The sequence below is a fragment of the Solanum stenotomum genome, chromosome 5 (genome assembly GCF_019186545.1).
Source record: "Solanum stenotomum isolate F172 chromosome 5, ASM1918654v1, whole genome shotgun sequence".
Classification (NCBI taxonomy): domain Eukaryota; kingdom Viridiplantae; phylum Streptophyta; class Magnoliopsida; order Solanales; family Solanaceae; genus Solanum; species Solanum stenotomum.
In genome coordinates, this window is record NC_064286.1 from 30,517,802 (window position 1) to 30,533,160 (window position 15,359).

General features: G+C 38.7%; 1 pseudogene; it reads left to right on the forward strand.

Moving 5' to 3' along the window:
• Positions 1-15,359, forward strand: part of LOC125863855 (uncharacterized) — a 68,911-nt pseudogene that overhangs the window by 28,361 nt on the left and 25,191 nt on the right.

Sequence of the window (15,359 nt, forward strand, 5' to 3'; positions counted from 1 at the left end):
AGTAGGTGCAATCATGACTCGAGAAGTCGTGTCGTGAAAAGTTGATATCAAAGCCCAGTGTCACAGATCTCGCTTGTACAAAGCTAATACCTAGTAACGTGCTGTGGATCCATGCAGAGATGCTCGTGTCCTATCTTTGGGAGGCTACAGGGTGTCTTTAGGAATTCCTTTCTTTTGTGTTGCTTTCGTGTAGTCACTGTTTTATTGGTTTCTTAAAATCTCATTTGTTTCATTCTTTTCACAGGATGGCTCATATGTTCCATGAGGTGGATCGTGGTAGGGGTCGACCTTCCTTTCCAGGTAGGGGGTGCAACAACCCCTAGTTAGAGATTAAGGTCTGGAGCCAACGTCGGATCTTCTAGCAGCCCAGGTTTCAAAGCAGCCGGTGGGGCCGAGATTAGCTCAGCCACCACACAAACCAACTATAGCTCCAGTGCTCCAGACAAACATTACTCAGCTTTTGACAATGCTGGAGGGGTTTGCAGCAGGCCCTAGCACCTGCACTGGCACTAGGTCAGCAGGATAAGCCTAAAACAGAGGCACCTCGGGTCCCAGGAATCACCTGAGTGTGCCCAGCTTGTGATTGCAGTCAAATCTATGCCACTAGAGGAGCGGAAGATAATCAAAGTGTTCTTGAGGCTTTCACTTTCGAGGTTTTTTTGGGGATGTGAGTGAGGATATCCACGAGTTTCTGACTAGTTGTATTAAGCGTTTGCATACGTTGGGTCTTGTAGAGTCGAGAGAAGCCAACTTTATTGCGTATCAGCTTGATGGGATAACTAATCAATGGTGTCATACATTTATTGAGACTAGTCTAGCAGAGTCTCCTTCGGTAACCTGGACCGAGTTTTCTGATGCCTTCTTGGCCAGATTCATTCCTCACAGCGTCAGAGATCATCTCATCAATTAGTTGTCGAGGTTGGAGAGGGTTCAATGTTTTGTTTGTGGGTTAAGACTGCAATTGCGGATTGAGGCTCAGTCTATGGTTTTAGTGGGTCGCTCCTTCATGGATTTTGTTGATCATGCCCACACTATTTAACAGATCCGTCGTGAGGCCCAAAGGGGTAGCAACAAGAGAGCTTGATATTAGGGAAGCTATAATGGTTTCCATTCTAAGCCCAAAGATTCACATCATAGAGCTTGACAATGGTTTTAGCAGGGTAAGCCTAGTCAGCCTATTCAAGCCTCATTACATAGTTCAGAAAGTGACCGGTATAGCCGGAGTGAGGTGGTGTAATACCCCGTAACTTAAAATACATTTGTGACTCATAAACACCAATGCATAGATGTGATATCGGGGCAAGTATATCATTGAAAATGGTTAAGCATACCATGTAACCCTTATATTTAGTCATTTGAAGGGTTAAAAAAAGTTTTAGGCCAAAGAGATCATTAAAGAAAAGATTCAAGTTTAAAGGTTCATTGTGGAGGAATACTACAAATGATCTCATTTCTCAGCTGACTTTGAACGAGTATATCTCCAAATATATAATGAGTAAAAGGGCTTTCAATCTATCAAATTAAAGGTATTTGAGTCTTGTTTCCAGCAAAACAAACCGCTCGTTAAAACAATATCAAGTAAAAAGTTGTGTTCATTTGACGACAGACGCACGCACTGCCCAATGACTGTGGGACATGTGCCACTTTAGAGAATGTCGGCCAAACTTGTTGATTTTATATTAGAAGTTCGGGATATACTTTATCATATACTCAAGAACGTGCAAGGACTGGTTTCAAGTTATTTCTTCAAGTTTTTCTCATCTTCAATCCTCCAAAGCTTAAGGTAAGTTTGTTTCTTCAAGAATCAAGTGTCTTCCTCTCCATAGACCTATAGATATACTTAGCTAAATGTTTTCTTAAAGGAAAAAGTATTGTTCTTGGAGAATAGAAAAGGGTAGGGGCTGCTTTTCTTGGATATATAGGTATGATTCCTCTTCTATATTCATAAATAGTATTCTAAGAATGCTTTAAGTATAATTTGCAGGTAGGACTCACGGGACGGTGATAGGAAGTCGTGAGTCCATGTTTTACCCATTGTAGTTGATGTTTTGGTGAGGAGGGAGTTTGTAGAAGGCTGTTTTGGCTGTTGTTTTGACCAAATGAGGGGTCAATGGTATTGTATTGCGGAAGTAAGCTGGTTACAATAAAACAGAAGAATAGGTATAGAGAACACGACTCTTATAGTTCTTGAAAGTTTGTCGCTCACCAAGTGTTTGATGAAATACCTAAATCGCTAAGAATATCTTGTAGTTGGTTATATGAGCTCCTATTATTTTAATTTATGGCATTAGTTATCTACCAACTTAAACTGTAAGCTTATAAACGAATTTGACATCGTTAACAAAGAACCCGTGGGATAGTGATCGGAGGCCATGAGTTTTACTTTTTATGTTAAGTATGGATGTTTAAGGGGGCTGGTTCTTTATGTTTAAAGATTTGAGAAGTAATACTGAAAATGTAAATAAGTGATAAGCTTACTTGGAAAGTAGATGAAGAGAAGGGTGTGGTGATACACCATTCATCTATGGTAATTGTTGAGATTGTTCCTTGCGAACTATTATTATGTTTTTGGCCTTGTTATGACTCTTGATTAGTTTTTTATACTATCCTTTTATGGTTTTATGTAATAGATAAGGTTTTCAGCAAAGGAGTTTGACGACATAAGATAGTAAGTCCCGATGTAAGGTATGTAAAGCTAAAACCTCTTTTGCCCTTAAGGCACGACCTAAACTTGCATGGTCTTCCGATAAATGTCACTAGAGATTCTATGATACTTGAAAGAAAGTTATCCTATTTATAAACACTCTCATGTTGAGTCCTAAACCTATAGAGTTACAATACTCGTCAAGGAAGCAATATGTTTCACACAACTATATTTGTCTACAGTTGAAACTCTTAGAAGTTAGCGGTGTACAAGTTGCATACACTTAAAGAAAGCAGTCGGCCACAGACTGTTTGTAAGTGTATAGGTCAAAAGATATATGATTCTCAAGCTAAAGAAAGAAATCACAAATTGTATCACGAGCTATGTTATTAATGAATTAATTATTATAAATAAATACATGCAGTTGAGATTATAGACTACTCTGCAGTGTGGGGTGGGTATTTTTAGGGCTACTACGTGCGACACTACTCTGTGCATAAAATTTAGATATAGTCAGCTGGAATTTCCCATCGTAGATTCACCTGACTGATACAGGCCTGCAGGCAGGCCATAATGGAGCCCTGGGGGAGTACCTTGATAGACCTCGTTACCAGATCATGAAATTTCACGTGTGGTCATGACGGTGGGCTACAGATTTCATATAGGGTTCACTAATCTCCGACAGTAGGTCATCATGTGATTCCCTGACAGTTAGTTTTACAAAGAGCAAAAAAGCGATATAATGAAGTAAAGATATCACTTAGGCAAATTATAGGGATTCTATATATAAATGACTAAGCCACGAAATGTTAGATGAGGACCCTTGAGGTTGGTCACAATTCCAGTTACGGATTATGTCTCCTGCATACTCATGCTCAGATTTGCCTATCTTGATATTTGATACATTTTATCATTCTTACATGTCTACTTGTTATTCAGTCTGCTCTACTTACCAGTACATGTTTTATATGTACTGACGTCCCTATTATTGTGGCGCTTCATTTGTATCACTACAAGCTCAGGTACTCAGGACAACAAACATTTTCAGTAGACTAGAGACTTCCAGTTAAGTAGTTGGTAAGCTCTACCTCTACCTGGAGCTATCAGATATTTAGAGCCTATATTTTGCTACGTATGTACATATATCAAAATGGGTATGTCAGGGCCCTGTCCCGACTAGTTATCAAATTCTTAGATGCATACTCTTTAGAGGCTTCTTAGACTTAGTTTTATTTCCGTTGTAAAGTAGCCAAACGGGCCCTTTTGTTATCTATGTTTTAGTATGTGTCTTCATATAGGTTCCGCTTCATGTTTTAATTAAGGAACTTAAGTTACTAATTCAATTCTACCTTAGTTCTCTACACTTGTTTGAGAAAGAGGTGTTAGAGTAGAAAAAATGATTGATAGTTGTATTGATTGTGTCTTTAAAATCTTACTTGAGATAGTGGATTTGAATGCGTCTTTACAAACTTAAGTTGAGAAAGTGGGTAGATTGAAGATTTGGGTTGCTTGATAATGCTAAGGTTCTGAGGTTTGAGAGAACTCACTTGAAACATAGTAGTTGATCGAGAGATGACTATTGTTTCTAAAACCTAGCCTACCCGCTGATATTCAACTCTTTTGGGAAATCAATGATTACCCATTACGTGAAATTAACATTCGACTGATCACATTCTTAAGGTTCGATCTCTAATTGTTTAATTCCCATGTTAGTGATTTCATGGTTAGAATTGGCTACCAATTTCTCTCCCCTTTGATATTAGTCACTGGAATTTAATGATTTAGTTTATGTCGCATGATTCCTTATACCTACAAAAGATTAGAACATGTTTTTACTTCATAATCGAATTCTTTACTGTATCAGTCCCTGTGAGATCGACCCCAACACATCGTTGGGTTTATACTTGTTAGTGAGCACCTACACTTCAAATAGGATGAGGTGTAGTTGAGCATTATAAAAAATGGCGCTGCTGCTGTGGAGTGGTGTTTAGAATTCTTTTGTCGAAGTGTTCTTGTGGTCTAATTTTGTTATGGTAGAAGTTTCTTACTTTTCTGTTCTCATTTGTTGCTCTCAAACATGCGAAGAAATGAGTGTAAATGTGAGAAATGCAAGTCAACTTGGGATTAATGATGACATCGGGGATTGACATGATATCAACGTGGATCTAGTGGGAAATGTTGGTTCTATTAGTTTGCCCCCAACTATGGGCAATGCGTTGTTTCATGTGACCAATACTATGTTGCAACTGTTGCAAATGAAAGTCCTTTTTGGAGGGCTTGCTCATGAGGACCCGCTTGACAACATTTGCAATTTCGTGGATATGTGTGGACCGTTTTCATTCAACAACTTCAGTAAAGAGTCAGTCTGACTTCATTTGTTTCCCTTCTCTCCAATGGGGGAGGCATCAAAGTGATAAACGAGTTACCAAGGGAATCAATCTCCTCTTGGGAAGAGCTCACATAAGTGTTTTATGAAAGACTTTTCCCTCCCTCAAAGATGGTCAAGTTGAGGGATAGCATTAAGAACTTCAAGCGGGTTGAGAGTGAACCCATTCACGAAACATGGCTAAGGTTTCAGAAGTTGTTTCTTAAATACCCTAATCACAGTTTGCCAGATAATGTGCTATTGCAATATTTCTATCGGAGTATTGACACTGTTAACAAAGGTATTGCTGATCCACTTGTTCGGGGTGGTATTATGAGATAAGCATTTGACATAGCGTCGAAGTTGCTTGATGAGATGAACAAAATTAACCGTGCATGGTACACAAGGGAAGACCAGGTGTCTTTTTTGAATCTTGTGCTGACTAAGGAGCAATGGGAAAAGAATCAAGAGCGTGATGAAAACATGGCCAAGATAATAACCCAAATGGACCTATTGACGAAACATGTCATGGGAGGAGGGTACCAGGCTGTGAATGCGGTTGGCGCAAGTAATAGATTGAGTCCGGATGATGCACATTTCGAAGCCATGTACAATGAAGAGGTTTAGTTCTTGTCAAAACAAGCAGGGGGTTCTCGTCCGAGTTATCCAAGGCCGAGCGAAAATCAAGGATGGAATAGGGATCACGATGATGGTTGGAGAGATTGAAATCGTGAATGGCGTGACCGAGGTGCAAATTGGAGAGATAGAGATGGGGACAAATATCGCTATATGCCTCCTCATGAACATCAAAAGCCGAAGGAACCAAGGGCTGATACTGAGAGCTTCTAGAGGGAGGATATGCTTGCTCGTATCTTGAAAAAAGTGGAAGGGTCGGATAAGGTGCTCAAGGAGATGAAAAATGATGTCTCTTCTCTAAACCAAACAATTGTTTCACACTCTCTTTCCATTAAGCATCTTGGAACGCAGACGGGTCAGATCTCGGCTCATTTAAATCCACGACCAAAAGAGGGTCTCTCAAGTGATACTTTGGTAAACCTGAAAAATGAGACGTGATCACATGGCCACGTCGTGCCATGACACTAAATAAGACTCTTCTTGGGAGGCAACCCAAGGTTTACTTTTTGTCATTTGAATAACATTTGTTGGATGTGCAGGTTAAAATTTGAAGTTAGGGAGAAAAAGGTAAATGGGTGAGTTCAGAACTCACTTGGTAAATCACCGAGTGGTTCGGTGAGCCCGAGGATGATCGTACTTTGGACCAAATTAAGGGTTGGAGTTTTGTTAAATTCGGTGGGCTAAAGGCCACTCGGCGCGTCGCCTAGTGGATCGACGACATTATCAAGTCTTACTGACTGAGGTGTGAACTGAAGGGTCAAAGTCTTTCAACCATTTTAAATTCAAAACCGCTCCTTATTTTGAAATTTTCGATTATTGTACTGTCACAATTAAACTTTAGATCGTAGTTTTTACTTGAACTTTTCATGGGTGTCCTCGTGTGGTCGAAATCTGACACATTGCTCATCGTAGTATCTTTGCCTTAGTGTCTTCTGCCTTCAATTGAGGTTGGTTCTTCGAATTACCCTTAATTTCATGATTTTCTCTGAGCATGCTTTTGAGTAGTTAATGGATCTATTTTATGCTTCGACTATATGTCTAATCGATTATTGAGTATTTTTTGTGAGCATCTTAAATATTGTGTTTAGCCTAAATTATTTTAAATTTTGGGTGTAAATTTCTTGAATTGTGGGTTTGCATGTTGGGTTTTGTGTGGCTGAAGTCTGAGTAACCCAAATTCCACCAAACAACTCGAATTTTCCCAATGATGGATCGGGTGAGTCATTCTTAAGGGAAAAATTGTTGTTTGGTCGAATCTAGGTAAATTGGGGGAAGTGTGAGTACCCCGGGGTAAATAATCGTATGGGTTAGGCTTGAATTGCATAGAATTGGGCTTGCAATTATTTGTCGTAGATTGTGCATTGAGAATCATATGATGGGGTGAAAATCTGGCACGTTGGGCCATTTGGCGAGCTTAGTCAAGCTCATTGAATGACTCGGCGGTTCACTGACTGACTCCCCTTATCGCCTTCTTGACATGAATTATTGCTGTTTGGTTTTGTAATTTTTAGCGAGATGCATGTGCTCACCGAATAGCCTTTGCCTCGCCGTCTTGAAGCTTATTTTTTGCTAATTTTTATGTAACTTTCAGTGAGACTCCTTTTATCGCCGATTATGAGGTTCAGCGACTCGCCGAATCGTCTTTTGTCTCACCGATTCCCGATGAATTGTTAATATTTTGTTTAGTTTATTTCAGTGAGCTCTCTAAATCTCATCGAATGAGTTCGGCCTCACGCCGAGTTGGTTAGCGAGTTTTTCTGCACCCTTTTTGAAATTGTTGTTCACTAACCCTTTGAACCAGAATTGTTCTTGTTTGGTTGTTTGTTTTGATAGATATGGATGGAATAAAAGTCCCAGGGAAAGGTCAACTAACCTGGAAGAAGGGTAAGGGGGTTGTTATTTCTACGGAGGTGGCACCTCCTTGATCTACTAGACTTTGATCCGCTCAAGCAAGTGGTCGGGGAAAGGGAAATAAACCATCGAACCCTATTTCGAGCAATTCTAGCTCTGACAACATGGGAGTATATTCAACCCACCTCACCACATCTAGTTCAGAGAGTGAGGATGATGCAGGATTCCACGATTCACATTCATGATTCAGTGCCAGTCGATGATCAAACACTGAAACGAAGGCGTGGTGAGCTGCGGTCCCAAGAACTTCAAGATCCAGCTCGACTTCTGCCACTCTAGACACCTCCACCACCTCCAGTACAGGCAAGAGAATAGGCACCTCAAGTGCCTCTTGCTCCAGCACCTCCTCCACGCTCTATAAACCAGCTGAAGGGGTAGGTATGCAGATAATTCTGGAGAAGAAACGGTTATCTACAGATGGGGTGGTAGATAGGTATCCAACAGTGTGGGAGACACTCCTCTTCCGTAGATTTCAGTAGTTCACTCAGCCTGGGTGTCACGACCCGAGAGCACCCCTAGTCATAACACAGCGTACTCGACCCCAAAGGAGTTTAATACAAGACTCTTAACATTCATAACATTAAATACATAGAAATAGTGCGGAATTTAAAACTTTTCTTTAATAAATCCAACATCAAAAGACATTTCTAAAGCAGCGGAATACTAAGTCTCACATGGCCATCTTGGACAAACTTTAACAAGATTAGGTCACGGCCCTTTACAATCGAAGTCTTAACAAAGTCTTAAACATAAAAACTAGACACATAAAATCCTTGTCCTCGACATATGAGGACATACCAAAAGTGGTCTTGAGAGAACTCTAATCCCAAGCTTCCTAGAGAAAGCAATCACTTGCCGGAACCTAAACTTGTAGTAAATATAAGAAAATATGGGTTAACACACAAAAATGTACTAAGTATGCTGACCATGCAAAAACATTCTTTAAAAGGGACATTTTGTTGAAAGTCATGCTTTATGCCATTTTTGTAAAAATTCATGAACATTGATACAAGAGACATAATATAAGTCACAACCAACATACAAAGTTGCATAATTCTCATTTGAGCAAAATCACATATAACCCTTTACATTCACCTTGAGCCTCCACCTCAAGTAATCCTCAAGCAATGCCTTGTGCAATGTATGTGTAGCGTCCCATACCGCCATCCAAAACTAAGGCACCACCTTAAGGTCACCCAAAAGTGAACTTACCATTCATCCTTCCCACCTTTACACAATAAAGCATTTAAGAGACATAAACATTATATGAATCACATCATCACATTAAGACCAACATCTAAGACAACTCTAAGTCATACTTGTGCAATGTGCAAGTAGCATCTCATACTACTACTCACACTAAGTACTCCTTTGAAGTCACTATAGACAAGGCACATTCATATAGAATAGACATGACAAGGAAGTAAATCATAATACAATCTATGTATAGCATGCATCTGTACATTTAAGCATTTAAGCCAACCTTCTTCATTAGATTCATTTAGGACAAATTCATGCATTTAGAGGACTTTCATACCTTAAGTTCGGGAAGCCAATATGCAATCTCAACCATAGAAGACAAGCTATAGTCACAATACACTCATAATATAATAATATCAATACCTTATCAACCTCTAAGAACACTTTTGGAATCTATGGTTGGCATCTCATAATACCAACCTTACTAAGCATTCTTTGAAGCCACATATTCATTTCCATAATCTTCAAGCTTAACATAATTCATAGTCATAAATTAGGAATTATACAAGTACATGAACTAAACATAAGGAAAGTCATCCATTCATATCTTATCATACATAAGGAAACCATTCCACAACATCCTGATAAGTCTCCTTGTGCAATGTAAAGGTGAAGTCCCATACCCCCACTTCTACCAAGTAAACCCATTAAGAAGTCATAGTATAGTTCCTATCATATTCATTATCTTATAATACCATAAGGAAACAATTCCACAACATCCTGATTAGTCTCCTTGTGCAATGGAAAAGTGAAGTCCATCACCCCCACTTCTACCAAGTAAACCCATTAAGAAGTCATAGTATAGTTCCTATCATGTTCATTATCTTATTGTTATTAGGGAATATTAGCCATAACCGACATAGACCATGTTAGCTATATGGAATCCGGTGTCATATAACCCACACCAAAAGAAGGCGTTCTTTCTTGCCGAAGATAGAACTAATTATATTTAGCTTCTAAGGGTATCCACTAGCTAAGTCCTATGTTTAGCACATAGTTATGGGATAGGGAGATTGCTACTAGTAACCCAACCTATTGCATTAGCGGAGGAGCTTCCATCTCCTGAGTTTACTGTAGATGACCCAACTTATTGCATTAGATGAGGGGCCTTATCCTCATTTTCCATATCCACTCGGTACTAGGCATTATTTCCCAATTATACATAATTAGTATGGAATTGTATCTACATGTGTGAAGGCATACTTTACCCTTCGTTCAATACCTCCCACTAAATAGCTCATAGATTCATTAGAGGTGAGAACTACCTTTCACCTTAGAATCAACATTTGTATGTGAGAATAACTATCACACCAAGATCATGTGTTCTAATGAGAATGGACTTTCAGTCAACACAATAGGATCAACATGGTTATGTACATTTCATGCATAATAATGTGTTAAGGTGCATTTGAGAACTATACTTTCAATTATTGCCACTGATACATCATAATCATCTTTATGCATGGAATGTGTGTTTGTAATTGTCCTGCAATGACACAATCAACAACATTATAATCATCTTAGACCATGCATACAATATCAAGTGTAGGGGTAATGGAAGAATAGCCTTTTCAACAATACCATAATATACTCAATAGTCATAGAACTTTGAACTTCTAAGTAAATCCTGAGTTCACACCCAATCTTGCCAACATGCATAAACCTTCACAATATGACCTTCAAGGGTTATGGATCAACTCGTCCTATCTTATAGCAATAGCACAATAGATAAGGGAATACCATAATCCGACAACTCATCAATACATTAATCACATCATGATTGGCACTTTATACTTCAAGTATTCATCAACATGCACATAATATCATGATTAAGTCAATTCATGTTTAGAAGCATTACCCTAAACCAATTCAAGTCCAGGTGATCTAGTCTATGGCATTACATTGAGAAATTCATAATTCTTGGAGGATCACATTTAAAAATGAGTCTAGGGTGAAAATTAACCCTAGATGAAGGATCACCATACCTTTTACTAAGATCTCCCCACGAAATTTGATGAAGAAGCTTTGAATCGAAACCCTAGCTCCCACTTCTTCTTCTTCCTTAAGTTGAGAAAGAAATATTAAGAGAGGAAGAACTTAGGGGTTTTTGATTTGGGTCTTTTGATTAATCAGGGGAAATAGGTGTTTAAAGACTTAAAACTATATATATGTATGATATACATCTATTTAAAATGGCCCCACATCAATAAAACTTTAATAATAATTTACCAAAAACACTCTTATTTAGGCATTCCCGTCAGTGACCAAGGTCACCTGTATGGACCGTGAAGGTGGACCACAGCCTGTGAGGGTGCCCGTGGTGCCTAGGTAGTAGCTCCTTCGACCTTGCTAAATTTCCACATAGCCAAGTAATCTTCACGGCCACTTCTATGAGACGTGGTCAAGACCACTGGCCGTGAAGTAGTGCGTGGAACTTGGGCAGTACCTTGGCCAAGTTGCCTTGCTTGCCAGGCCACCAAGTGACCTTCATAGCCAATTCAACAGACCGTGGTCAAGACCACTGACCGTGAAGTGGTCCGTGGTCATGCGGCAGTGCTTGGCCAAGGTTAGGCAACCTTTGCCTTTGGCTTAGGCCTTGCCCCCTTGGCTTGGCACAAGCCCTTGTAACCCTTAACCAATCATCAAAAAGGGTCTTTCAACTACAGAGTCTAACACATGCCTTGACGTTGACTCCTAAACCAAAAACTCGGGAAAACATTGCACAACATTAAACCTCACACAAAACTCAAACATACACACATTAGGCTCTAGTTTAACCTATCATTTTCTGAGTCATTACATTATCCCCCACTTAGGAACATTCATCCTCGAATGCCACTTTAAACACTTTAAGGAGATAACAATTCAAAACTAGTAGCCCAACAATCATGATGCATCAATACAAGGCATAATCATAGGAGGAAACATCAACTCCACATCAATAAGATCAATGCATAAACAAGAAAGTAAGAACTACTTCTACAAGCTCATTATGCACAAAACATTAATATTTCTCATTTCGTTAAATGAACTTCCTTCTCGAACTTACGTCATGGTCATTACAACATGATAAGGCAATCTATGCAACTCTTTCAAGAACACATTCAATCATGTACAACAAGTCAACTCATGAAGCATTTAGGCAACCCATCATAGATGCATATCAACATGAGGAACACAATCATGATAACCCATTTTTCTCTTATGAACATAAACTTCATTAAAACATTCCTAACATAAGAAGACCATGGAAACTCATTTCATATAAGACTCCAAAACATGTAACAAGCTACAAGGAACTGTTGGTGTCAAACTCGAATAAGAATAGAAGAAAAATAGATAAGGATATCAACACTCTCAACAACCTTACTAGTCATCATACCATCCCCCACTTAAGGGTAAACTCAACTAAGGCTAACATTCAACAACATAGGAACCTCATCACAACATTCACACTATAAGGAACCATCAACATACCAGATCTTTTAAACTAGGAAGGTCCTCATTAAGCAACTCTTGCTCACAACAACTTTACCAACACCGCTCAAGGTCTCATATGAGTCTACCACACCGGGTCTAAACTCCTCGAACTCATTACACCTCATAAGGCGAGAATCAAGCAAGCCTAACTCATAAACATCAAGGACCCTCAACCACCTTACTATCTAAGCACATTGTCTCCCCCATAGGAGTAAGCCCATACAACCTCTTTACCCCATCACTTCTTCGAATTCTAAGGTCGGAGAAAAGCATCACTAAACCTTCACACTCATCACCCAATGTGATTCTAAACCGAGGTGAATTATACTTCTATTCCTCTTAAATAACTCTACTCACTCCACATCTCTAGGCATCACTTAAACACCATAATTCATCAAATCCTTCAACAAACCTCAAAACTCCAACATCACACTTAACCATAAGCAACTCAGTCATGTTAAAGACAATACCACAATGTAACATCTCCAATCCAACAAGTCACATAGCCCCAATATACATCGAAACTCTCCTTTTTCTCCCTCGATCATTGTAGCATTAACCCTTCCAGTAGTCACATCTTCAAGACCACCGGATAAGAAATAAGAGAGAGATCTTACGTAGTTAAGTTCTATGGTACAACTTGAATAATGAAGAAAGAAGTGTAACTCCTAACGTCCTATAGCCTCTCGCTCATAGATGTGTCATGACTCACACCGATGAACAAGACTCAACTAAACGTGGCTTGTGAGACATCGATCCTAAAAACCATTTCCAAAATCTTTTGTTCTGATACTAAGTTTGTCACGACCCGAGAGCACCCCCTAGTCATAACTCGGCGTACTCGACCCAGAAGGGGTCTAACACAAGTCTCTTAGCATTCATAATATTAGATACATAGAAATAGTGAGGAATATAAAACTTTTCTTTAATAAATCCAATATCAAAAGACATTTATCAAGCAGCGGAATACTAAGTCTCACATGTCCATCTTGGACAAACTTTAACAAGATAGGGTCACGACCCTTTACAATCGAAGTCTTAACAAAGTTTTAAACATAAAAACCAGAAACATAAAATCCTTGTCCTCGACATATGAGGACATACCAAAAGAGGTCTTGAGAGAACTCTAATCCCCAGCTTCCCTAGAGAAAGCAATCACTTGCCGGAACCTACACTTGTAGTAAAAATAAGAAAATATGGGTTAGCACACAAAAATTTACCAAGTATGATGACCATGCAAAAACATGCTTTAAAAGGGACATTTTGTTGAAAGTCATGCTTTATGCCATTTTTGTAAAACTTCATGAACATTGATACAAGAAGTATAATATAAGTCACAACAAACATACAAGTCACATAATTCTCATTTGAACAAAATCACATATAACCCTTTACCTTCATCTTGAGCCTCCACCTCAAGTAACCCTCAAGCTATGCATTGTGCAATGTATGGGTAGCGTCCCATACCACCATCCACACTAAGGCACTACCTTAAGGTCACCCAAATGTGAACTTACCATTCATCCTTTCCACCTTTACACAATAAAGCATTTAAGAGACATAAACATTATATGAATCACATCATCACATTAAGACGAACACCTAAGACAACTCTAAGTCTTACTTGTGCAATGTGCAAGTAGCATCCCATAATACTACTCACATTAAGTACTCCTTTGAAGTCACCATAGACAAGGCACTTTCATATAGAATAGACATGACAAGGATGTAACTCATAATACAATCCAAGTATAGCATGCATCTTTACATTTAAGCATTAAAGCCAACCTTCTTGATTAGATTCATTTAGGAAAATTTCGTACATTTAAAGGACTTTTATACATTAAGTTCGGGAAGCCAATATGCATTCTCAACCATAGAAGAAAAGCTATAGTCACAACACACTCATAACATAGTAATATCAATACCTTAGCAACCTCTAAGAACACTTGTGCAATGTATGGTTGGCATCCCATAATACCAACCTTACTAAGCCTTCTTTGCAGCCACATATTCATTTCCATAATCTTCAACCTTACCATAATCCATAGTCATAAATAAGGAATAATACAAGTATATGAACTAAACATAAGGAAAGTGATCTATTTATATCTTATCATACCATAAGGAAACCATTCCACAATATCATGATAAGTCTCCTTGTGCAATGTAAAAGTGAAGTCCCATACGCACACTTCTACCAAGTAAACCCATTAAGAAGTCATTGTATAGTTCCTATCATATTCATTATCTTATCATACCATAAGGAAACCATTCCACAACATCCTGATAAGTCTCCTTGTGCAATGTAAATGTGAAGTCCCATACCCCCACTTTTACCAAGTAAACCCATTAAGAAGTCATAGTATAGTTTCTATCATAATCATTATCGTGTTGTTATTAGGGAATATTAGCCATACCCGACATAGACCATGTGAGCTACATGGAATCTTGTGTCATATAACCCCACACCGAAAGAATGTGTTCTTACTTGCCGAAGGTAGACCTAATTATATTTAGCTTCGAAGTGGATCCAGTAGCTAAGTCCTATGTTTGGCACATAGTTATGGGATAGGGACATTGTTACTAGAAACCCAACCTATTGCATTAGCAGAGGAGATTCCATCTCATGAGTTTACTATAGAAGACCCAACCTATTGCATTAGATAAGGGGCCTTATCCTCATTGTCCATATCCACTCGGTACTAGGCATTATTTCCTAATTATACATATTTAGTATGGAATTGTATCTACATATGTGAAGGCAGACTTTACCCTTCGTTCAATACAACCCCACTAAATAGCTCATAGATTCATTAGAGGTGAGAACTACCTTTCACCTTTGAATCAACATTAGTATGTGAGAATAACTTTCATTCTAAGATCATGCATTCTCATGAGAATGGACTTTTAATCAACACGATAGGATCAACATGGTTATGTACATTTCATGCATAATAATGTGTAAAGGTGCATATGAGAACTATACTTTCAATAAACACCATTGATACATCGTAATCATGTTTATGCATGGAGTGTGTGTGTAATTGTCATTGCAATGAC